Genomic DNA, 25,550 nt, shown 5'->3' on the forward strand with positions numbered 1-25,550 from the left:
GGACATTCCCCCATCGCAAAAAGGCCGGCAAAGCCGCACCTGCGGAGTTCAGGGGCCACATCGGACAAGTCCACAGTCTTGGGGTGGGCCTGTGATGGGGTATTGGTGACATGGCGGGAGACAACTCATGGCACTTCCTTTCCGTCATGGGGGCTGGTGGCAGGAAGACACCGGTGGCGGGGTGCCTGAGCTGTAGGCCTAGGAGGGCGAACAAGCACCAACGAGAGCTGCAGCCTACCCCTTTTCCTTCTCCTTGCACTGTGGGGCTGCTGGCAAGACGGCACTGGTGCAGCACTATTGTCATGGCCTTCTTCCTTGTTGCTGTGAGGCCTCAGGTGAAGGCAAGCGTCCCCAAACAGCACGATCCTCCCCGCAATGAGAGACAATGAAGGACTCTCCCAAAAAGGGAATAAGGCCAAGACAGAGTGCGGGTGAGCGTAAATGGGAGTTTATCAATCAGAATTGGGCATGCAAAGAACTCTGCAAACTCCGAGAGCGCTCTGTCTGACAATAGCAAAGACAGGCGTATTTATTTACAAAAAACGTCATCAAAAACCTACATACTATAGGGGGCACAAGTTCATTGGGATTGGGTGGCGACGACTAACTATAGGTGCTGCTGTGATGTGGTTGGTTTTGGCTGGAAGACGTCATTGGGCAGCCTCGTGGGTTGGGCTGGGCCTGGCCGGGTGGCGGAGTTCATCCAGGCGGTGTTGTGGGGCCATCGTGGCCAGTGGCAGAGATGAATGTCTCTTCCTGACTTATTAGCCCTATGCCATGCACACCGCAGTCATTCAAGCATGTTTAATACTATCTTCTTCAGTAAATCTTACAATAGGTTATACAACAGGTTAATGCAACACAGGAGGAATGCACCTTGTAAGGGGACTGGAGGCAATACGTCAGGGCATGGTCACCAGAGTCCTGTTGACCGGGGCCATAGGTCGAGGGGCTAAGCTTCAGGGCCTGGCACGGGCGGTACATGTCTTTCTGCCTTGTTAGAAGTTGTTATGGATGTTCCGCTGTGTGTTGTCAGAGTGTTGGGTGACTTTATTGCACAGGGCCATAAGTCTGAGGTGGTCCGGAGGGTTGTGAAGTTTACGAGGGGGCGCGTACGTTCAGGCAGAGGTTTACTGCTGTGCTGTAAATAATGCAGGTGGCGGGTGGTGGCCTTGGGTGCTACAGAGGGGGTTACAAATCTTTGAAGCGGCTCCAGTCTGGTTTGGGGGAGGTAAAGCAGCGCGGCGCGGTCTCTGCTCTCATGCCTTTGGCAGCCTTCACAGGGTGGGAGGGGGAATGGCCTTGCAAGTATTTCACAAAGGTATCTCCCTCGTGCGTTGCTGAATACAAGTAAAAGACATCGCAAATATTTGAACACTTTCTATAATACTTATTTAACATCACGTCAAAACATGCTTTTAACCTTTGCTGGGTGCGTTTTGATTATACCCAGATCGAGCATCATATTTGTACATTACACTCTAGCAGCTACAGCGTTTCAGTTACATGCATATACATTCGCGGTAAATGAGGTAGTGGTTAGATCAGTGGAGTACATAGAGAACGACCCGCCACCGTTCGTGACGGTGGTGGTATATGAGAGGCTCAGACATTCACACATGATACGTGCACTCTCGCGCATTCTTTAATAAGTTCATAGTATAGTTGCATCCGCTTTCTCGTGTACTCTAGCAGCATTAGCTTTAGTTATGGCACGAGCCCATGGGGTGTAAGTATCTCAGCAATACGCGTAACAAATAGATTCTTGGTGCGTTCCTTCATTATTAGCATCCAACTGCAATGGTGTGTGTTCATGGTTGCTTATATCATGGGGGCATGATCTCTTTTAATCATACATCTTACAGGCTTTTATAATATAAGGGATTTTATGAGAGGAGAGCATCCTTTGCAAGTAGTTTAAACATTATACGAGGATTGTCAGGCCTGTGACGACCATTTTTGCTGTTCATTTCATCTTGCCTAAGCCTGCTGGCCGGGTCATGCTGGGAGCGATGATACGATACACTACGGAAGGTGACTGTTACAATGTTAGTGCATTACACTGGCTCATGTCCTTCTGGTTCATGGGAACGGGCTCGCAGCGGATCTACCAGGGTGCTGCGGCAACAGGGATGTTCTCCAAGGGTGGGGGCCGCGCTACAGTGCGCTGAGCTCACACCATTTTTACTGGGCAGAGAATGGTTTTTGGGCCTAACTAAATTTGTGTTGTGATCAATAGATGTGGGCATTTGATACGTGCGGGCAATTAATACGTGCGGGCAATGTCTCCAGTGGGCGTGCCCTCCACCACCTGGGCCCGGGTGGCATGAGTAGACGCCCAAGAGAGCCACAGTCCTCACCTGGGGAGAAAGTGCAGGCGAGGGGGGTCGTCTTGGACCAGTCCTCCCCTACATTTCCCCCCTTTCGTTACTTAAGTAACGAATTCTTTAAATCTTCTATCCTCCTACATTCTGCCTCGTCCATCACTGCCTCATCCCATGCCGGAGTTCCTTTAATGGGCATCCATGCCCTGCACACTGCTCTTAAGCTCTCACCTCTCCGGGCATATTCATCTGGAGTACATGTTAGATATATGCACCCACCATCTGCTTCTAAATCTACCCAAACTTCCTCATACCATTCTAGTATACGAGGCTCTTTGATGGTGGTGTGCCACAACTTATCTACAATATCTTTATCGTGGTATATGGGCACCAGTTGGTACCTGGGCGAATTATCTATTCCTGTTTGTACTTGTGCTTCTTGCATTGTTTTTATTGTACCGTGTGAGTTGCCCATTGTCACCATCATCATTGCACCGTTTGGTACTGCGTTGGCACAGACTCGAAGACCCACCTGGCACAGGCAAAAAAGTAGAAGGAGGAACACAACAGCTGGTATTAAAAATTTCACAGTTGTTCCAAGCCATGAGGGAACCCAGGAGAAGATGTTGTCGAACCAGGTGCTCGCTTCTGCTCCACCTTCCATTTTCATTTTTTCTCCTAGGTTGTGGACTGCTTCGATTACATGGGACAGGGAGCCATTCTCTGCGTCTTCGGAAGGTACGAAAGTGCAGCAGGCACTTCCTATTTTTCGGCAAACACCACCGTCCATCGCTGTCAACAGGTCCAGGACATACCTGTTTTGCATGGTCATCAGTCGTAAAGCTCTTAGTTCGACTCTGATGATATTGAATCCTTCTTCAGTGTCGTTCGCCAGCTGAATCAGTTCCCAGCGTGTTATCTGGAGCCATTTTGCATTTGCCCTTGCTTGGACACTTGAGACTAGTGAGGCGAAGAATGTTTCTGCTGAGCTGAATAATCGATATTTGTCAGGGATCTGGGCTAATAGTTCTGATGATGCTTTTGATATGTAATTTGATGCTCGTCTTTTACGGGTTAGCACTTCTCCCTTGCTTCCAGAAGACAGGACATATATTTGTGACTCTGCAGTGGGTTGAGCCACACTCTGCATGCGTTCCTGTGTCCTTTTGCTCCCATCGATGTGGCTTTCTGGTATCACCATTAGTGCCGAGTGTAGAGTGGCCATTGAGCAGCTGCCACTCCATGACTGGGGGAGGTGTAGGTATGCTTGTTTGCCGCACACCCAGTACGTGTCCATGAGGGCCGCAGTCCCTTTCTTTAAGTCTGGGATGGTGAGGGTCTTGTTGCAGTTCTTGTTTGCTCCCATGGGGGTTCTCCCTTCCCCTTTAAAGCACAGGTTATAGTCCATTTCGCTCTGTAGTTTGAATGGCTTTTCAATGGCAGTTACCCAAGTTAGCTTCGAAATGTGTTCTCTCCAGACTGGTGTACATGTTTCCTCTATCCACTGTAATTTATCCGGCGCCACACCTCTTAGTGCTTCCGCTTTGCACAGCACTTCTTCATCCTTCCGCTTGTTGTCAGAAAAAAGTGTCCCTTCTATCACAAAAAATGGTTCTTTTAAACATACTACTCCTGTCGTTTTTGGGTAACAGGTTTTCTCGTTCTGCAGCATTTGAAAAGTCACTTCGTGTGCCTGGAAGGTGTTCTTAATCCTGCACAGCGTGAGATGAAGGAGACATTGGGCATCCACAATAGGCAACTCTTTGGGTAACAATACTTTGGGTGTACCTGATGCATGGGGGATGAGGGAACAGACATAACAGCTTTCGTTTGTAGTCTGTTTAGCTGTGGCACTCATGTCTGCATACCACTTATTTGTTTGATGGGGGTGTCGTGGGTCTTCCATCTTATCTAGACCTAGCCCATAATACTCATCATACTTCTTCCTCCCTGTTTCTCTCTTTCGTCTGATGTTCTTGTTACTCATGTACTTCCCATCCCCCTGAGCCGTGGGCAAACTAGACCCCCCTTTCTCATTCCCGCCCCCCTGGGCCCATTCATCATATAGTATTTCGTGCATTTCTAGTAGTTTGTCGTTTTCTTTTCTGACGCTATCTGGCCGATTGTTTTTTGGAATGTGGGCAAGTTTGCTGGTGGGGGTGTCATACAACCATGATATGGCAGACGGGTTTCGATCGTTGAGACTGTGGGCATTGTAACTGGATACCCCTGGTGGAGATACTGTGTTGCTCTGCATTTCACCATGTGGCTTTTCTCTTTGTGTGGTCACAACACTTAATGGTGTGGTATGATACCCCCAGACAAGTTTAGTTCCGTCCCATATCAAAAAATCACCCTCCCTGGTATTGACATCTGCAGTTGTATTGGGCCCGGTGGTACTGTTAATTGGTCCAGTAGTGTTATTACTCCCTCCCCCCTCGTACATCTCGATAGAGATGAACGCTATAAACCAATATGTAACCAAGCCAAACATCATCATAAAAAACAATGTGATGCATACTGATAATCCACACTCATACGAATATCTACATCTCTCATATACTAATTCTCTCATTCTACTAATTCTGTTCGTTGCAGGCTGCCCGTTAGATGCCATGGAAGCTCCTGTTTGAAATATAAAAGTGCATTAAGTGCATGCATGTAAACGTTTTGCTGGCACCATCTGTGCCAATACATTTGACGGGGAATGGAAGCGGGTGGGGGTGCGGGGGAGGGTTATTCACAGACAAGGGTATATATAAGTTATAATATTATTATTACACTAATTATACATCACTCACCTAGATATAAAAAAAAAGAAATCCCACATACACACCCTTTTTTTTTTTTTTTTTTTAATATTCTTTGTCAGGCGTTGTTTTCATTCAATTTCAGTGCTGACAATATTCCATTCAGGTCCAGTGTTCACACACACACACACTCACGCAAGCCGATATTTAGACATTCTACTCATTTGCATCGTTTGCTGTTGTCTGTGTCTCCTCGTCTATTTCCCCGTGTACATTGCTGTATGCTTTGCGTACATCGGTTAAGTGCACCCAATATCTCAAACCCTTCACCTTTACCGCTGTGGGCGTGCAAAATATTACTTCGTATGGGCCATGAAATCGTGGTGCATTCCACCGACGCACGAAGCTTCTGACATAAATTGAGTCACCTGGCATTAACTGTAGCTGTTGCTCTGGCTCCGTGACAGATCCTGTTACATTTCCCTCTTCTCTAGTGAAGGGTGGGGAGAGCTGCTTTGATATTGCGCGCGCTGCCCTTGTTAATTTTCTTAGGTAGTCTGTGAACTCATCCCCCAATATTGCGGCACTTCTGTGAGCGTCTGAGTGTTCACGCAGTGGAGAGTGTGCTGTGTTCATTCGTCTCCCAGTCACGATCTCGTGTGGGGACAAGTGGTGGTCTTTACTTGGTTGATTTCTCAACTCAAATAGAGCCAGGGGTAGACAGTAAATCCAATTTTTCTTTAATGAGAAGCATAGTTTTGATAATCTGCCCTTTAACAGGCCGTTCATCTTTTCCACTACGCCATTACTTTGTGGATGATAAATCGAACATAATTTATGTTTGATACCCAATAACGTGGTAACTTCCTTGAAAAGTTCATTCACAAAGTGAGAGCCGTTGTCTGAGCGTATTACGTCACAAATTCCCCAGCGTGGGAACACTTCCCTTACTAGGAACTTGGCGGCGCTTTTGGCATCAGGTCGCGCACATGGTCCCGCTTCCACCCACCTTGAAAATGGGCACACTACCACGATCATGTACCGCGAGCCATTACACCTTTCCCCCATGTCTGCATAATCTATATGCAGTTCTCTAAAGGGGCCAATGGGTTTGGGAATTGTTCCCCGGAGTGTACGTAATGTCATCCCTGAGTTGTATATTTGGCATGTTGTACATTCCATTGTCAATCGAGACACATGCTCCTGGAGACAGGGGACAAACCATTCTTCCTGTATCTCAGCTGCGATGTGCTGCTTGGTGTTGTGTGCGGGGAAGTGTAACTGTTGAAATGCAACTTCTAGTAACTGCAGTGGCATTACCACTTTCCCTGAGTTATTTTGCCGCCATAGTAGATCTGTCCCTGATTGGCTGCATCCCCGTTTTGTCCATGTTAGTTTTTCTTCTGCACTAGCTCCTTCCTGTAATTCTAGTATTTGTGATAGGGACATCATGTTGTACCCTTCGGACAGTTCTTTGGTTGTTGTGTTCTTGATCATGAACTCACCGGTGTCATATTTCTGAAAATAGGAAGCCTCCTTGGCGGCAGCGTCTGCTGCCGCGTTCCCTAAAGACACAATATCTGAGTTGGAGGTATGGGCCTGGCACTTCACTATTGCTACGGCAGTAGGGTTTTGTAGGGCCTCTATTAATTCTTTTAATAATTCTGCATGTTGCACTGGTGTTCCATCTGCCCTTCTGAAACCTCTACGGCCCCATCTTGCTAAACCTCCATGCACGGTTGTTGTCATGTAAGCTGAGTCTGTGTATATTGTGACTGCACAGCCCTTTGCTGCGTGTAGTGCTTCTATGAGCGCAACCAGTTCTGCTGCCTGTGCAGAGTAATGCGACGGGAGGCGGTACTGTACTAATGTCTCAAACTCACCTTCCTCTAATCTCACTACCGCCATGCCAACGTGTTTTTCTCCAGTGTCCATATCAATTGATGCGGACCCATCCACAAAGTACACCTCCCCCTCGCTGAGAGCATTTTCACACACCACTGTGCCCTCCCCTCCTTCTCCTGTGTAGGTTGCGCAGTCGTGATTTTGCATATCTTCTACTGTGCATGCTTCTGTAATGAATGTGGCGGGGTTCACTGTTTTACATCTCACTATGTGAATGTTGGCGCTGGACAATATAATCTCGTATGCTGTTGCCCGCTTTGTGGTCAGTGTGCTTTTTGATCTCTCAAGTATTGCAAATAATGAGTGCTCCACAAACAATGTCACCGGGCATCCCATTACTATTGTGGCACTTTTTTCAATCGCAAATGCGGCTGCTGCGAGCGATTGTTCGCACGCGAAATGACCCTGCATCACGGCATCTAAAGTACCACTATAGTAAGCCAGTGGCTTGTGTCCTAAGGATGTCTTTTGTGTTAGCACCGCTGTCATAAGTGTTCCTTTGCAATGGGAAAATAGGTAAAATTCGTGTCCATAATCAGGGTTTGCTAGTACTGGAGCGCTTGAAATTAGTTCTTTCAGTGTTTTGAATGATGTGCGCATTTCTTCTGACCACTTTATTTTTACATTCTCTTGTTGTGCTTCTTTCAGTGCTTGTAGGAGGGGCCTGGTGTATGCTGCATAGTCTAGTATCCATGCTCGACAATAATTGCACATCCCCAAAAATTTCTGCATATCCTTTACTGTTGTGGGTTCTCCTACCGATCTTATTGCCTCTACTCTGTCGGGAATTATCCTTTTTCCATCTTTCGATATGAGCTGTCCCAGGTATAGGACCTCAGGCAGACAATACTGTAGCTTCTCCTTGTCTACTTTGTATCCTTTGTTGGCCAGTAAAGTCAGGAGCGTTGTTGAATCTTTTCTACACGTCTCTTTGTCTTGTGCACACACCAATAAATCGTCCACATACTGAATAATCGTACTCTCTACTGATAGGTTCCCCAAGTCTTCATGCAATATGCGATTAAATATGCTCGGGCTTTCACAGTATCCCTGTGGCAGTCTGCAATGTTCATATCTTTTTCCCCCCAGTGTGAACGCTGTAAGGTATCTGCTCTCTTCAGCCAGAGGTATTGAGAAAAATGCATTTTTCAAGTCCACCACTGTAAAATGTGATGCTGTTTTTGGGATACTGCATAGTATGGATGCAGGGTTCGGGACTAGAGGGAACTCTTTTTGTATTACATCATTGAGGGGGCGTAAATCCTGTATCATCCGCCAAGATCCCCCCTTTGCTTTTTTGATTGGATAAATACATGTGTTACATGGGGAGTTTGAAGGCACTATTATTCCTTGTACTAGTAGTGCATTGATCGTCTCTTTTATCCCTTCTTCAGCTTCACGGGACAATGGATACTGTTTAACTCTCGGTAAGATAGCTCCTTGTTTTAGGTTTATTCTCACAGGTTGTACTCCATGCAACAGCCCTACATCATGTGGGCCTGTTGTCCATAAATTGTTTGGTACGAGCCTCATGTCGTCATCAAAAAACGACGGTGGTGTTCCTACCACTGCCATCAATTGGACGGGGATCTCTCTGGCTTGGATCAAAATGTCACAGGGCATCGCTATTTCCATTACTATCTCACCATCTACTTCTCTGTCTGAAAAGAGATCCTCATCTGTTACCTCGCGTAGGGCAAGGTTGGCGTTTGTACACAGTACGGTGCGCCACTCACATCCTTCTCTGTCCATTCCAATCACAGCGATCCGTTTCGTTGATACCTGCACAGCGTGCAAATCCAACGACACCACTGATCCTGGTGTTGTATTCGGACACACTATGGGGCGGAAGAGGAATTCTGCTGGAATCCTCCAATCCATATTTTTTAGCTCTGGGACTATGAGGGCCAAAGTCTTTAGCCCTGCAATAAACATCTCTTCCTTTTGTGGCAGCCCTCGTATTTCCTGTGTGGTTGTGTAGGCTTGCACTACCAACATTGCACGCAAGGGACATATCCCGGGTGTAGAACACACTATTCCTCCTTCGGTAAATGATATGGTCATGTTAAGTTTACTCATAAGATCCCTCCCCAGCAAATTTATCGGGGACTGTTCATAATACAGTAAGGGTGCTTTTACGGTTTTGCCCCCTATGGTCACATCCAAAGCTTCTGTGTAAGGAACTTCAATTACAGCCCCAGAGAACCCCTGCGTCTCTAACTTCCTGTTAGATAACGGGAATCGGCCCTCTCTGACACATGATTTCTCCGCTCCCGAATCAACCATGAATATAAATTGCCTGTCTCCTATCTGCGCCCCCACCAATGGTTCCTCTGCTGCACTGTGGGTGGTAGATAGAACTGGACACGCAAGTGTTCTCTGTGGGCTGTCCTATGCGGGGTGTCTCATGGCCCCCCCTTCATTAAATACGTTACCTGAGACCACTGACATGCCGTTATAAGGTGCTGGTGCGGGGGCCCCGTTAGCAGCTGTCGCGAAAGGGTTGCCTGGTGTATATTGCATGCTGTCGTGGTTAAGCATGTTTTGTGGGTGGTTCTGTGTTCTGTATTGGGGTCCCTGTTGTTGGCTCGTGTTACCCTGGCTTGGGTCTCTCAGTTGCTGCTGTCCCATCGGAAGGCCATATGGGCTTCCCGGGTGGGGATGGCCATACTGTTCCACCTCCTGGAACCCGTTGTTTTGTCTATTTCTACACTCCCTGGAGTAATGTCCCCATCGCCCACAGTTCCAGCAACTCCCCTGGGGGCCCCGGGGACCCTGCCATCCACTTCCTCCCATTCCTCCATACCCCTGTGGTCCACCTCCTCTTCTGTTCCTGTACCCACCTCGTCCCCCTCGAGGGGTCCACTCTTGCCACTGCGGACCTCCACCCTGCTCCTGCTCATTCCACTGCCGCTGTCCTGTTCCCGCCCAATTAGTTGCCATCCTTCCTTGTATTGCTATCAGCCCCTCCTCTTCCTCATCTCCTTCCCTACTGTGTGGGAGCGCGGCTACTGCTGCTGCAACCTTCACTAACTTTGACTGTACTAACTTCGCCTCGTCTGCCAATCTTTTCTGCGCCACCTCCTTCTCCCTCTCCTTTATTCTTTTACAATGGTGTACTATTATGCTTTGAATTTCTGGCCATCCCTTTGCTTCAATACCTGCTATCTTGTCAAGTGCCTTCTGTACTTCCTTTGGGAGCCCTCTTTTTATAATAAAGTAAAATAAAGATGTCGATTGATACCAGGGCGTGCCCGTTTCTGCTCTCCACATCTCTTGGACCCGAAAAATGTAATCCATAGCCTCTTCCCCATCATTCATTGCACACTGCATCACCGACTGCAAGTCCGGTGTGTCTGGGAATGTTTCGCGTAAGGCATCCCACACCCTGGCACGCACCGTGTTAAAGGATGCCCCATCATGGCGGTCGCAGTCTAACGTTACTCCCGGGAAACCGGCTTTAACCCATACCCTCTCGGCCTGGTCCCCTACCGCTGATACCAGTAGACTTTTCACATCTCCTATTGCTAGGGGTACCCCGGCAGTATGTTTCTCAAAGGCGTATATCCACTTACTTGCCCCTCCTGACAACGGGGGCAATAACTTCAATAAATTGGCCTTATCCATCTGTGCCCATGGGATATAGTTAGGCCTCCCTCCTCCCCTGTGTATTAATGGGAGCTGTAGCCTTCCTTTTGTCGTTCCGTCCGGACCCGGTTGATCTGTTGATGTCCCTAGTGATGCCATTTTTCCCACTCTGTTCCTTAGTCGCCCCGTCCACTCATCGTCCAGGGTTCTCAGCGAACACGTACCTTCCCCCCCTTCGCTTCCCCCTCCTATCGCCATACTCAACCTGTCACTTTCTTCTACCTCGTCCCTTATGTCACACAGCAACTCCTCTCTAATTCCCCCCCGCCTTTCTTCGCTTGCACTATCTCCCTCTCCGGGTCCTACTTCTATTATTCGCGTTGGTTCTTCCTCAATTCTGAACAAAATCTCGCCTTTTTTCCACCCTTCTTCGGGCTTTCTATTTTCACCTAGCGCTCTTGACGTACGCCCTGATCTAGGTGCATCTAGTGCTGTCCGTTCACATATGTCTTCTATCCTCGAGAGCTCATCCTTTGCTATCGTCAGTCTTGATTCTAAATCATCTGTGAGCTTCTCTATGTCCACCCTTTGTGTACCCGCCTGGCCTCGCTCCCTTGTACTTTCAAAAGGTGGGGGTGCAGTGGGCCGGTGGGGTGTGGTAGTTGTCGGGGGAGGCACATACGTTGGGTCACTGTATCCTTCTGCGGGTACAGGTTTCTTTAATATCGGGTATAAACTTATTACCTCTACTGGTGGTGTGACACCTGGCAATTCTTTGATATATTTCTGTAATACCAGTGGATTGTCTGTAGTAGATGGGAGATCAGGATTTGGTGCTGGCGCTTTAGGCGGTGGCACCTCTTCGAATAACCGCCAAAGATCTAATATTTCCCTCCTATTCTGCAGCTGTTTCCCTCGGTACTTCAAGAAAATGCATGTCATCACCATATCTAGAACGCTTTTGTCAAATGACCCTCCCTCTGGCCATATCTGGGGTAGCCCCTCTCCTTTCAGCTCGGTTACCCATTGGTCGTGGTATTTCTTAATCCGCTCCGCGTGCCCTGGAAGGCTTTTACAAATATGTGATAATGGTGTTTCAGGCCCCATCTCTGTGTGCCCTCCTAGTGCTTATGTGTGTCTCTATCTCTACAACTCCAATGGTACTGTAATATCGAAATTATTTTTTGTATTCTACTTCACTTCCAGTGTTATGCTCGCTTGGGCTCTCCCTCCCTTAATTGTTCAATACAAAAACTGTCTGTACACAATTTCTACTTTGTTCTCTTCGGGGGACACATACAAGAGCAATCCATCATTTATTTTGACACTATCAACCTGGAAATCAAAGGGTACCCACTCACGTCACTTTCTCAGCGTTGCTTCAAAAAGAATTTTTATCCGGTCACACTTACCATGACCATTTGACCATCATACATTTATAGCCGTTTTACACATTTGCAACGACAAAGTCGTCCCTTGACACATACGAGGTGCACACACCTCTTGGTAACACTCCGTACACCACTCACGCTGCCCTCCCTTTCCTCCCTAGCCGGCTGTTCCTGTCTATCTTGCTTAGCACATGTGCATATATTTATAGGTTTTAACCTTCTCTCCCCCCTCTAGTAGGACCCTTGTTCTCTTATTTTTTCTCCCAAGTTTGTGCTAATTCCGTTTTTATTCTCCCCCTACCCCTAAAGAAAAAGAAAAAGAAGTAGTAGCGATCACTAATATATTCTCAGTGCCCCCTTTTGCTGAACACTTTTATCTTGTATTTCACTTCGTCATATATTCCCAGCACTAGTCAATATAGCACTATGCGGCGCCGCCTTCCACCCCCTTTCGGAGCTAGGTTCCCGTCACTTCTATCTCTTTTTTCACCTCGTAATCCTAATGGCCATATGCAAAGAAAAAGAAAGGAAATTTTTAGAGTAATCCTTAGTATATCTTCGTACCCCCTTCTCGTTCCCTGTCCTACCCTTCTCTCCCCGCTCCCTTTACAATCGCTCACACTCAGTACTCACGTGCCCGTCTTGAACCGATAGTCTCCGAAACTGGGTCCGTCCAGGCAGTGTCGCCGGTAACTCAACGGTCAGCCCCGGCTCCGGCGAGCGGCACTCAAAGGGGATTTTTTTCCAATCGGGATCCCGTACCCTTTCTCATTGAGTGCGCACTTCTTATTGTACCGGTCGCCGTTGGCGGGCAGCCTCCCGGAGCCGGCTCACCGTGCGTATCCCTTTTTCGACCGGAGATTCTCGTGCCAAACGGGGACGGTTATAAGGAATTTTAGGAAGAAATAAAAATCACGCTATCGGGGTCACCACTGAAGGCAAGCGTCCCCAAACAGCACGATCCTCCCCGCAATGAGAGACAATGAAGGACTCTCCCAAAAAGGGAATAAGGCCAAGACAGAGTGCGGGTGAGCGTAAATGGGAGTTTATCAATCAGAATTGGGCATGCAAAGAACTCTGCAAACTCCGAGAGCGCTCTGTCTGACAATAGCAAAGACAGGCGTATTTATTTACAAAAAACGTCATCAAAAACCTACATACTATAGGGGGCACAAGTTCATTGGGATTGGGTGGCGACGACTAACTATAGGTGCTGCTGTGATGTGGTTGGTTTTGGCTGGAAGACGTCATTGGGCAGCCTCGTGGGTTGGGCTGGGCCTGGCCGGGTGGCGGAGTTCATCCAGGCGGTGTTGTGGGGCCATCGTGGCCAGTGGCAGAGATGAATGTCTCTTCCTGACTTATTAGCCCTATGCCATGCACACCGCAGTCATTCAAGCATGTTTAATACTATCTTCTTCAGTAAATCTTACAATAGGTTATACAACAGGTTAATGCAACACAGGAGGAATGCACCTTGTAAGGGGACTGGAGGCAATACGTCAGGGCATGGTCACCAGAGTCCTGTTGACCGGGGCCATAGGTCGAGGGGCTAAGCTTCAGGGCCTGGCACGGGCGGTACATGTCTTTCTGCCTTGTTAGAAGTTGTTATGGATGTTCCGCTGTGTGTTGTCAGAGTGTTGGGTGACTTTATTGCACAGGGCCATAAGTCTGAGGTGGTCCGGAGGGTTGTGAAGTTTACGAGGGGGCGCGTACGTTCAGGCAGAGGTTTACTGCTGTGCTGTAAATAATGCAGGTGGCGGGTGGTGGCCTTGGGTGCTACAGAGGGGGTTACAAATCTTTGAAGCGGCTCCAGTCTGGTTTGGGGGAGGTAAAGCAGCGCAGCGCGGTCTCTGCTCTCATGCCTTTGGCAGCCTTCACAGGGTGGGAGGGGGAATGGCCTTGCAAGTATTTCACAAAGGTATCTCCCTCGTGCGTTGCTGAATACAAGTAAAAGACATCGCAAATATTTGAACACTTTCTATAATACTTATTTAACATCATGTCAAAACATGCTTTTAACCTTTGCTGGGTGCGTTTTGATTATACCCAGATCGAGCATCATATTTGTACATTACACTCTAGCAGCTACAGCGTTTCAGTTACATGCATATACATTCGCGGTAAATGAGGTAGTGGTTAGATCAGTGGAGTACATAGAGAACGACCCGCCACCGTTCGTGACGGTGGTGGTATATGAGAGGCTCAGACATTCACACATGATACGTGCACTCTCGCGCATTCTTTAATAAGTTCATAGTATAGTTGCATCCGCTTTCTCGTGTACTCTAGCAGCATTAGCTTTAGTTATGGCACGAGCCCATGGGGTGTAAGTATCTCAGCAATACGCGTAACAAATAGATTCTTGGTGCGTTCCTTCATTATTAGCATCCAACTGCAATGGTGTGTGTTCATGGTTGCTTATATCATGGGGGCATGATCTCTTTTAATCATACATCTTACAGGCTTTTATAATATAAGGGATTTTATGAGAGGAGAGCATCCTTTGCAAGTAGTTTAAACATTATACGAGGATTGTCAGGCCTGTGACGACCATTTTTGCTGTTCATTTCATCTTGCCTAAGCCTGCTGGCCGGGTCATGCTGGGAGCGATGATACGATACACTACGGAAGGTGACTGTTACAATGTTAGTGCATTACACTGGCTCATGTCCTTCTGGTTCGTGGGAACGGGCTCGCAGCGGATCTACCAGGGTGCTGCGGCAACAGGGATGTTCTCCAAGGGTGGGGGCCGCGCTACAGTGCGCTGAGCTCACACCATTTTTACTGGGCAGAGAATGGTTTTTGGGCCTAACTAAATTTGTGTTGTGATCAATAGATGTGGGCATTTGATACGTGCGGGCAATTAATACGTGCGGGCAATGTCTCCAGTGGGCGTGCCCTCCACCACCTGGGCCCGGGTGGCATGAGGAGACGCCCAAGAGAGCCACAGTCCTCACCTGGGGAGAAAGTGCAGGCGAGGGGGGTCGTCTTGGACCAGTCCTCCCCTACACAGGGCATTCTGCTTTCCCACTTCAGGTACCCCTTGCTTGTCTGCCTGTCTGCACACAATTTCATTTGGATGCCTCACCACCCTGCTCTCTAATGGAAGTGTTCCGTCATGAAGGCAGATGGAGGAGGTGATGCAGGGATCACCTTCCTCGCTACCCTCCAGGTCTGCCACACACAGCAGGGGCTCCTCCTCTGGGCGGCCCGGGATTTTTCTGTTATTGTTGTTGGCCCGTTGTACCTGGGGTACCGTCCTGCGCCGCTTCGCCGGGCCTGCCGCCTTGAGTTTTCTTCGAATCACCAATGCGGCCCGGTCCCATAGACCACGCCCCTTTCCTTTGTCCATGAGCTATGATGTTACTGCCCAGTTCATACAAGCCATGCCCCCCTGCAAACCGCCGTACAGGCATCGTGACACAAAACATGAAAGTATTCAACTCCCTTTCGCGGGGCGGCCCAGGTCTTACTCTTGCTTCCCTTCCTCTCACGGCAGCTGCCCACCTCATTTTCCTGCTGCTGTTGGCTGCCTCGGGCCCAACGGAGGGTTGGCTCTGCCCCCTTCCTTTGTTCGGGGCCGGAGCGAGTATCTCCTTCACCCGCAGGACCGCGTGGCCACCACCGCCATCACCCGTGGCAGAAGCCGCAACACAGACCAGCTACACAGCCACTCGCCGGCACCAGGCGATCCTCGCATGTATCCAGCACGGGGTCGCTGGGCCAGCAGCGGCTCTGATGCCGCTCGTGATTGGGGCCACCTCAGCTCTTCGGCAGCCCCTCTCTTCATCATGCCTCCAATGCCTGCTCCTCCGAGTGAGCTCCTCTCGGCCACACCTCCTTACCGGCGCGGCAGAGGCCGCATTAGCAGCACCATCACTGCACGGCACACCCGCCGCTGCCTCTCCATCAGCGGCCGACACCGCTCACCAGCCTGCGGACACCAGGAGGCCCGTGCCCATAGGCAGCACTGGGCCCTTGGCCACCGCAGAGTGGCCGACGCCACCTCCACACACACGGTCTCCCGCAGCCCACAAGCTCCAGCCAGGATCGTCGCCATTGTTGGGGGCCCACTCCCGGGTCACCGGAGCGGGCCACCCAGATGTCGAGATCATCCAACATGGACAGCAGAGCCATGCTCACGCGGCTAAACATGAGGCAGGGATCACCCGGCAACCGCCACATTCTGAACACAGTGGGCACACTGCATGGCATGTCCCAGCCCACATTTTCTTATGTGCTCATGCAGGTGGTGGAAGCACTCCTGTGCAATGTGTCACGGTATATCTCCCTACCCACCACCTAGGCACTAGTGAGCGCCATGAAGGCATGTTTTTACATCTTAGCACACTTGCCCAATGTCATTGCAGCTCTGGACTGCACCCATGTGGAGTTGGTGGCACCCCAGGCATCGGAAGAGGTCTACCGCAACCGGAAGCAGTACCACTCCCTCAATGTCACGGTCACCTGTGATCCAGACCTCATCATCACGCACTGCTGTGCCCGCTCTCCCGGTTCCACCATGATCTCATGGTCCTGCAGAACAGCCCACTGCCGGAATATATGGAGAGGCACAGAGGTCAATGAACCTGGATATTGGGTAAATACAAGTGCCATCAGACTATTCTTGCAGCACAATTGACATGCTATGTGAGGAGAGGGGAGGATTACCACAACAGTAGATTGCATGCTCTGTCAAGGCCCTGTACATGCAGGACCTGCCCGCACACACCGCACTTGACAGACTACAGCCCATAGGACCAGGGTATGAGTCACAATGCTGCAGTAAATGGCCAGTGCATATTTGCCCAACAGGCTAGCTACACACACATTGGACTACAGGAACCACAATGCAACATTACGCATCCCAGTACATCCATGGCCTTCAAAGTGGGGGCTGGCCACCACACATCCACAATGCACAGTGACTGACACCTATGACCTCTTCCCTTGTAAGTGACTCTGGATAACCCCAGCTTCCATGGCTCATGACACCACTGGGGAATCCACAGCAGCCAGGAGGTCGCCTACAACCTGGCATTTGTTTGGACTAGGGTCTGTATTGAGGGGACCTTTGAATTTTTGAAGGTGTGCTTCCGGTGCTCACACCGCTCCTCATGTGCAGGTCTGATAAGGTGTGACATTTGCATCAGGCAGAATGTTTCCCTTACCCCAGATGAGGACATGCCACTACCTGACGAGGACGGCTCAGTACCTGTGGGAAGAGGGCAGAGACGGACGCCTGGTTCGCCAAGAACTCATTGACAATTTTGTTTTATCACCATTGTTATGAACTTGCCTTGTACCTGTGTACATATTCACATCATTAATTAAACACCTGCGCACAATAAGGAATGTCCTAGCATTGCTTCAAGTGAAAAACAATTTAATGTTGAAATGTGGAACAACTTTACCCAAAACATCATCCACACTCCCAAAAACTATTACCAAATTCCCTCTCAAAACCCTACCCAACCACACCCTCCTCAAAAACACCCTCCCAGTATCCAATAGTTACTTTCTGCCCCTCTTGGCCACGGGGGCCTTCTCCGTCTCCTTGACACTGAGATGGCGCTGTGAGCGGCGCCTTGGGGTGCCTGGATTGGAGCCCTCTGTGGGGGTCACAGAGGTGGGGGCTCTGAACCCCGAGCCCAGGTGAACTGCAGGGTGCACTGCATGCATTGGTTAAGGGTCTCGGCACGCTCTGTCCCACTGAGGTCATGGTGGCGGTGGCATAGACGAGTGACCGGAACATTGTGCAGCTACACCTTTGCAGGCAGTCACATATGGCCTGCATTTGTTGAAGCTGCTGGCCCGCCACAGCCTCAATGTATATCTGCCGCTGATCTATTGCACCCAGCCTCGCACATACTGCCGACATAGTGGTCATGGGCAGAGGTGGTGGGCTGTGTGGAGGGCCTGGGCTGAAGCAGGGTGATGAAAATCCCATGTCATGTTGTTCCTCATCCCCGTCATCCTCGGCAGTGGTATCGACATGGGCCATGCCAGGAGGGACCAGTGGCTCCACTGCCCGTGATGTGAGGAGGGCGTGCTACAACCCAGATGACTTCCAGCCAGAGCAGGGATGGTAGCAGTGTGTACCACAACAGGTGCTGGCTGTGTCATGGCAATGGCAGCTTCAGTGACTGCCGTGCCACCTGCATCGCCGGTGGAGTGGTCACTGAGCGCTGCCACGGGGATGGTGACAACCTCCAGACATGCTAGTGTCTCCACTGTGCTGGTAGGTGGTGTTGGTGGTGGCCTTGTTGCCCTGCTCTGCTGCATGCTTCCGATGACAAGGGGGCTGGCCTGTGCAGGGGTGGCAGCGAATAATGTGCCTGCAGTGAAGGATCCTGCCTCATCACTGTCTGTGGACTGTGTACCTGTTGGGAATAGAATAACACGCTGTCAGTCATCCTCTTGCAGACATGTCTGCAGTCTTGCAAGACACTCATGCAACATTGTGTGTGTTCCAGAGAGACACATTTCGTATGACTGGAATGGGTGGTATCGGCCCAAGGCGTGCTGCTACTAGGTGGTGGCAGTGCCTGCCGAGGGTGTACATGGTGCATGCATGTGCACATTGCCTGTTTGCCTACCAAGGTGGCGTATTGTTGTGGTTGCGGTGGGCGTCACTTGCCGACATGGACTGTCATGGCACACATGGGTACTGCTCCTGTGTCCATATGTTGGCATGCACGTTTCACCTACAGTGCATGTGCATTGCTACATTTCCCCGCCTCCTCTGGCATATGTGTGTACTCACTGAGCATTTGCTGTGATTGCCATATGTTGACGCATTCCCTTGCCCATTTTGCACATGTTTGCTGGGGGACGCATGCTTTTGGACACTGCATTCACATGTACATGGATGGGGTCAGATAGACGTAACGCCATCACTGTGGTAATACCAGCCGGTGTGTTGGCGGTAATGGTAATACTGGTGTGAATTTGGCAGTATTACTGCCGATGGCCCTTGCCGGCAGTAAAACCGGCAGACAGTATTACTGTTTTCGTCAGTTGGGTGTGCTTGGCGATCGCCAGGTCATGATACAGCGGTAATTCCGCTGGTCATCCTGGCAGTATTAATGTCGTATTAACGGCAAACTCATGATGACCCCCATTATCTCCAGCAACCCTAAGAAAGATTCAGGCTAGATTCAAGCTACCACCTTTCAAAAGCTTACTGAGAATATAGCCCAACTAGAGGAGACAGTTAAACCAACAATTTCCTTAGGAAACATACTGAAAATCAAATACGGGGTTTGACGACAGATTCGTGAACTGTCAATTAATACAGCTGATTATGCCCCCCTAGACGTGCAATCAGACCTATGATGAGTGTAATCAGCCAGGTTGACTGTTGACTTAACAGTTGAGGGAATATACACACCCAGGATTATATCCATGAAATTGGGGGATTTGTTGAGCGCTCCCATCGCATGTATGTTATGATATTGTATCCAAAATGACCGAATTACAAAATCACAGAGCCCTCTAGCTGGCATTTTGTAATTCGGTCTTTTGGGATTTTGGCCGTTTGTCCCCACACTGTCTGTAATGTATGCAGGGGACACTCCTGCAGCCCATAATACCGAACTCTGCACCCCTGTTGGGTATTATGGGCTTAGGTCTTATCTACTGTTACAAATGTACTCTAAAGATGCATTCGGCATTTTAGATACAATCTTTTCGTCCAATCCCCTCACTTCAGCATGGAAAATTATAAATTCTAGAAACCTGGAAGGTTTGGAGTGAGGTCAGATATGCTGTTATTTTAGGACAACATTATTGATTTGCATGAGGAACAGTAGCTCACCTTGGTGACTCATCACATTAAGGGGTGTTAAAGGCGATCACAAATGGCAAAAAGGGAAGTATCTGGGCCTAGATGGCTGCTGGAATAGCTTTTATAAAGTGTTTGCATGAGTCTTAATTGCACCTGTGAAAGAATGCAGTCTTTGAAGGCAGAATAACCTGAGAATTCTTTATTTGTATTATTAATATGTTGTGGGTAGATCTGCATCTGAAAGTGATGTGCTCTATCACCTTGTAGCATCTCATGTGCTCAATGGATTTACCAATAATGATCTCAGACCCAAATAACCGGACAGACTCATAGACTATGTCAAAGTACTACTTTATCATCAGCTCAAATAAAGTAGGGAAATCTGGCAAACAATTAACTGTAGTCCACACACTCACATTTAGGTTTCTACTATACAGAAGTTTTATACCTCAATATGCGTCATCTATGACATCATCCTAAGTGGCAAACTGTAAAACCAATTAAAGGGAGGGATTGGTTAAGGGAACATATATATTAACATATCATATAAGTATTAGTAATATCACTGGATGCCCCTTATCTAATAGGCAGGCCTTGAACCACCTCTAAGTATGTATAATACAGATTATAGCAGAACAACAGCAGCAGGTTGGCCTGTGCAACACTGTATAACATGTTGCTACATAGAGCCTCTGATTGGTTGGCATTCTCTCCTAACCGTGGACATTCGGCTTCATAGCACGTAACCAAAATAAAACTCAGGTCCAGAGAGAAACATCAGACTACTACCCACTTGCCCAATTAGTCCATCATCTCTCATTGGTCAGGCCCCAAGCAAAGGCTTCTTCTTTAAAGTTGACCTTGCAGCCTGTTCTCTGTTCTGGGACTTTTAAGTGAGTGTAGGTACACCATTATCTTCATCTGGAGCTTAATGAATAGCCCTTGTTTTTGACTTTTTTGACCATTAGTTTGTCAATTTCATCCTTTTATTTACTGATATTTGATTTATTTAAGCTGCTTGTCATTACTTCTCTTGGCCTCTGGAGACTTGCTCACTCCACCTTGCGTATCCTTTTCGAATCCTTGATTGCAGATGTTTTCTTCTTTGCTTAATCTAAGAGAAATATGTCTTACGTACATGGCCTATCCTCTTGACTCCCCTTGTGCCATGCGAATATACCTTGACGTGACATCGTTGATTCCAGGCCAATAGACTCTGCTGTGTTCCTCATACAAATCTGTTTTTCCAGTATCTTCTGATTCTGCAGCCCTGGTCTGTCTCTGAGGTAGCTAGATTAGTCTCAGCACAAGTCCGATGTCCATCTTTTTTCATGGCCGCCTTAGCCACGTTATGTTTTCTTCTGCAGCAAGCTTCTATATGTCTCAACTACCTTGCGTTTCTGTGTATGTACATTCACTTCATCTCTACTCACTAATTCATTTGGTGCATATGATTTCTTTGTATTCAATTACATGTTTCTCTTATCACTCCAGTTACATCTTTATCCTTTAAACGTGTGCATATCATGTCAGTGTGTCCTTGTGTCTTTCCTTCATGATATCACACTGCCCTCATCCGATTTAACTCATACCTCTTCGATGTCCAATGTTGTGTGCAGACATCCTTCCGCCCTTTCAGTGTGGGGGCACATTTGATATGGTTGTCTGAGTGCATATCGTCTCTCATACACTCGATGCAGTATTGGGACAATACCTGGTGTTCCGCATAGAGCTCTTCTCCTACTGTTCCAATATGATGGAGGTGAGGGGGTGGGAGCTAGGGATAACGTGTTCACCTGCTCCTCTACATTGAGGACTGCTAATAAGACCCACCTTTCAAAAATGTACCATGCTGATAAGCATAGTGCCAGCATGTCCCTAGGCAGGGCCTGTCTTCTAACACCTCTCATCAGCTTCTTTGTAAGTTGATCACATAGCAGTACAAAGTGACATACATTCCTGCCAGTAATTGTTGGGACCAAAAGTCCAGCAGTGTGTGAGCCTGAAACTACATATTCCCATTTGCGGCGGGGAGCGCACGCGGAGCAAGTGCGGACTCAAGTGGTCTGTCGTGGTCACTACAGTCTTTCTTCACTACCTGTGGGAGAAAGGACGAGCCATCAACAGCAGTGTGTGATCCTGAACCTACATATTCCCATTTGCGACAGGGAGCGCGTGGGGACTCAAGTGGTCTGTCATGGTCCGTCGAGGAGCCAGAGACCTGGAGCAACAAGTATCATCTGAACAGACGCATTGAAAAGCGATCTGTGAGCACCACTACTACGGGTAAGGGACGTCTAACGCACACCAGGAACTGTACTCGATTGCAATTTACAAGAGGGAGACTGTCAGAGCTACGCCCCATTGATCCCGTGAAATCTGCATTTGCTTGTGACTGTGACTATTGAACAAAATAACAAGGTAAAAGAAATATTTGAGCCCTAGAATACACATTGAGAGACACGCATGTCCTTATGCAAATACTGTCACATCTTAGCAAAAATTCACACTGACACTAAGTTCTCTGTGTGGGAGACTGCAGGCCTAATAAGCCTTTGATCCTGACTCACCGTAAACCCTGTGCCGTCTGCGATATAGTCCTTGGTTCAAGCCTCGGTAAATATTAATCGGGAAAGCGTCCCGAGAACAGACATACAATAGGAGTTTGGGATTCGAGACATTCTTCACAATCAATTACGAGCACCTGACACTTGCTCACTCATTTATCCCACCCTCGTAGAGTTAATCTGACCACAAGTGAAATACCAAGTCAACTGAAACATATGCGGCGCAGCAAATTCTAATATCGACTGAACGCGCCTCACCCTGCTTACCCGTTTCCTCCAGCGCCCGATCACTGCTGTAGGGTGCAAGTGGGAAGGTCGGGGTCACGTAGCTGGGGCTGGGTTTCCCTGCTCTGCTCCGGGTGAGTGTGCCGGGAAGCCGGTGGACGTGGGGATTGACCACCCCAAGTAGCAGAGTGTGCAAGGGAGAGACGCAGTATAGTGGAGTAAACCGCCATCTTTATCCACCCAGGAAATGAGAGCCGCAAGACAGATCTCGACGGAATAGGAAATGACGGATCAGCCTGGGAGAACAGCTCCCCTGACAGGTCTCAACACCAGGCAAAGAGCCAAATCAGAATTAACCTGAGATAAAAATTCTATATCCATGTCACCAGGGCAAACACGAGAGCAGGCTATAAATCAATCAACAAGAGAAATAAACCATATTCCTGATGTGCAGACTAATATACACCAAATAAAGGATATGGAATCCCATACAGGCAATCACCAGATGATTACCTGAAACAGGAGGAACCTTCACATTTATCAACAGATCTGGAGATTCAAAGAAAAGTCATCATATAAACTTCCCATTCTCCCACACAACAAAATGGACCTACGTCCTTAGCATCTTGAGTGGCCTGTATTCCTGGACCAAACACTGACAGGCACCAAATAGACCAACCCATTAACAACAAAGGAAAAGTTGCAGAGCTACAACACTACGAAAAGGACTTTCCGTTACAACCACTAAACACCAAACCAGTACAAATGACTGATGCAGTACAAGCTTCCCTTTACCAAAAAATGTTTAAAAATGTAAAATCTTTCATCGACATGGGAGATAACATGCAAAAAATTTCACGAACAGATAAGAGACAACATCAGAAAATGGGGCAAGTAACTGATATTTCAGGCCATCATTACGACCATCCTCAAACCGATACCAGAAACTCACATTGTCGACCTGAAATCAACAAGGATTCCACAGAAATGGAAAACAACAGGAGCATAATACTGACTCAACAGAAAAGGCAGTAGAGGCCAAAGGAAAATGGCAGCAAAAACATACCCAAGATTCATCACACATTGAAACAGCATTACATGATTATAGTGGTGCCAAGCGGAGAGCAGCTACACTCTCATTGGACATAACAGAAATCAGTCTATAATGGCAAATCAAGAAAAACGTCAGAATTTATTTCAGCTAAAAAAAACAGCAGAACGCATGCAACAACGAAAAGACATGACGTCAACACCGCTTTACAACAGCAAACCTCGACAAATAGATAGAATGGCGGGAACAAACTCTTACATTGTAGATTCTTCACAATGCCAAACCAATAACAAAATCCCGACTGAAAATAGAAAATAACACATTTCACTACAACTCAAATCACAAAACCAACAAGAGGATAACAAAACACCAACAACTGTACATGAACATTTAAACCTGCCGAATGATTACCAAAAAACATATCAACCAATACCAACAACTATGTTAGATTTGCAAAATGTATTAATGTCCACAACAACCCACTCTCTAATTCCCTTCATGAAATTATACGAATCGCTGGCTGAAACGTTAAAAGAGCAGGCGATTATCCTAGCCTTAATCCACATGAAACAAACATACCAAGAGTCTCTTACAACAAAGATTCAATAGAGACTGGACAAAGAAGCGGAGGCCTCAGTGCAATGGCAGGAAAGACTCTTTGAGGTTGCAAGAGGAGACAGAGCAGAGAAAGCAGCGATGACGAACACCTTTACGGAAATGATGATTATATCGAATAAAGACAACTTGCTATTACAAGGGAAAATAATTAAACAAGGTCTACATTAGACACAACATGCAGAAAAAAAGATATCTCAGGACACCATGCAACTAACTGACACCTCACAGAGATCAACACTGCCATTAACAACAACAGGACAAATGCAACATGTCCAAAAACAGCAGATGCGGAAATCCACATCCAATTTAATAAAACATCCAATCAACCAGAAGCAAAAATTATTGGCATAGCGCCAACCGATTGTAAAATCAAACCAGTCACGAAAAAATCTATACCTAATGACTTAAACCCACACAAAGAGAGATCATCAAGCAGGCCAATTGATAAAGCTAAAAAAAAAAAAAAAAGATATAACGCAACCACACATCGAACGCTTCTCTATATTTGACACAAAATCTAAACCCAAGAACGGACAACAGTCTGAACCAAAAAATGAACAAATACAAAGAAACAAGAAGACTGAACAAAAAAAAGGGAAACCAACAAAGAGAGGCTCGCGAGCTTTCCTTTACAATCTGTCATTACTGTTGAAACAAATACAAGGCACAACAAAAAGATTAAATCTAACCAACAATAAAAATCAAGGATTCAAAATGATTGGAAAGGAAGGCCACACAACAAACTGTAAAGACACAGATGCTCAAAGAAAAAAGCATCAAGAAACACTAGATCTACTAATAAACCTGTCAACCTACAGTGACAGTGGAAACGACATTCACTAGAGCATTGCTCGTGAAGATTCAACAACAGAAGACTCACAAGAGTCCATGTATATTGTGGATGCATACGAACAGGGTAATTCCATAATCCCAGAGAGTGAGACCCTAAAATTAGAAGATATATCGGAAACTGATCTAGACTATTCCTGTAGCATAACTGAAATATCGTATGTTACAGAACATCAAGACAACGAAACACTGACTCACAGAATGAAACATCGGTCAGGAAACGCAGAGGTAACAAGACATCCAGTTGTCACAAATCTGTATCCACGTAGACTATGTAAAACTCTGTCCCCAAGCACCAGTCAGAGAGAGAGGCAAAGACACTCGCTGACCGATTATTGGGGCCACGGGTGGCTGGAACAGGTGCGCTGGACCCCGAGTAGCTTAAAAAGAATGACAAGTTTAAATCAATGCATTAAACCATGCGACAAGGATCTCAGTACAAGGCAAGTGAGCACCTACCTAAGGGACAGCTGAAGGTAAGCTTGGAAAAAGA

This window comes from Ambystoma mexicanum, chromosome 8 (assembly GCF_040938575.1).
Source record: "Ambystoma mexicanum isolate Mex_15411 chromosome 8, UKY_AmexF1_1, whole genome shotgun sequence".
NCBI classification, from domain to species: Eukaryota; Metazoa; Chordata; class Amphibia; order Caudata; family Ambystomatidae; genus Ambystoma; species Ambystoma mexicanum.